The sequence below is a fragment of the Pan paniscus genome, chromosome Y (assembly GCF_029289425.2).
Source record: "Pan paniscus chromosome Y, NHGRI_mPanPan1-v2.0_pri, whole genome shotgun sequence".
NCBI lineage: Eukaryota > Metazoa > Chordata > Mammalia > Primates > Hominidae > Pan > Pan paniscus.
The window spans coordinates 39,632,407-39,634,178 of NC_073273.2; positions in this window are offsets into that span (position 1 = coordinate 39,632,407).

Below are 1,772 nucleotides of genomic sequence, written 5' to 3' on the forward strand. Positions count from 1 at the left end.
TCTCCTCTGTATGAAACTCAATAGACTCATCTAAAGTGGTTTCAAACTCCTTGAGAAGCAGCTGAATATTTTTGAATGATAATTTATTTCCAATTGTGGACACACAGAGTTGAAAATCTAAAAGGGCTTAATGCTTTTGGCAAATGAAGGAAGAAAAGAATCTTGTTCATTAATCAAAACTTAATTATAAACAGAAATGAGTTTCTACGTCACATTTCCTGAAAGTGTTGGTGGGCAAAATCATGCTTTTGGACTTGGAGTTAGGGACCTAAAAGCCCAAATCTATTCATTTCCCTCAAAATTTTTCAGAGATAGTTTCAGTTATTAGGATGTAGCATGTAGTTTCATAGACAAATGAATTAAAGGTCAAACATTAGCTTTCTTTCTTAATACACATAGTAGTTGGGTTATAATAGTGAATGCTCTGGGAGAAAATAAATATTTTCAACATTGCATTTGTAGAACAAACATTATTTTAAAACAATTTCACTTAGCTAATTTTGTTAATAATTTTACTACTACATTTATATTAGTTCATTTTTACTGTGTAATAATAGAATAAACAAGTGTTTTAAGCTTTCCAGCTGGCCTGCCCACCCGTCCGCCTGCCTGCCTGCCTGCCTGCCTTCCTTCCTTCCTTCCTTCCTTTCCTTCCTTCCTTCCTTTCCTTCCTTCCTTCCTTTCCTTCCTCCCTCCCTCCCTCCCTTTCCTTCCTCCCTCCCTCCCTTCCTCTCTCTCTCTTTCTTCTTCTCCTTCCCTTCCCTTTCTTTCTTTTTTTTGTCATAGAGACAGGGTCTTGCTCTGTCACCCAGACTGGAGTGCAGTGGCATGACCATGGCTCACTGCATCCTCAAACTCCTGGCCTTAAGCAATCCTCCTGACTCAGCCTCCCAAGAAGCTGGAACTACAGACATGCACAACCATGCCCAGCTAATTTTATTTATTTTCTTTTTTCTTTTTTTTTTTTTTTGGAATTTCTGTCTTGTTGCCCAGGCTGGAGTGCAATGTTGCAATCTCAGCTCACTGCAACCTCTGCCTTCCAGGTTCAAGCGATTCTCCTGTCTCAGCCTCCCAGGTAGCTGGGATTACAGGCATGCACCACCACGCTTGGCTAATTTTGTATTTTTAGTAGAGACAGGGTTTCTCCATATTGGTCAGGCTGGTCTCGAACTCCCAACCTCAGGTGATCCACCCACCTCGGCCTCCCAAACTGCTGGGATTACAGGCGTGACCCACAGTGCCTGGCCGCCCAGCTAATTTTTTTAAAAATATATTTTTTGTAGAGGTGCAGTCTTGCTATGTCACCCAGGATGGTCTCAAACTCCTGGCTTCAGGTGATCCTTCAGCCTCAGCCCCCAAAACGCTGGGGTTGAAGGCATGAGCCACTGCATCTTGATGGTTTTCTGGCTCTAGACTTTGTGTCTCTACAACATAAATGCGAAAAGGTAGCTCAGACATAAAGGAAACATTCATGCTTCTATTTTAAGTAGAAATGCCTATGTGATACTCAAAAATTCTTATTTTAGTTGTACATCAGAAAGTTCTGTTTCACCAGATCATGTTTACAGATAGAGTATGAGGCATTGATCCATGAGAGGACTTCATTCAACTAACCTTTATTGAGCACCTACTGTATGCAGTGCACCATTTCCGATGCTAAAACACTGCAAAGAGGCAGACAGAAATCCCTACCCTGATGGAATTGGCGTTCTGTGACACCTCTCTAAGTGTGTGCCCCCTTCCCTAGTGCTGTGACTTAACAATTCTTTTTA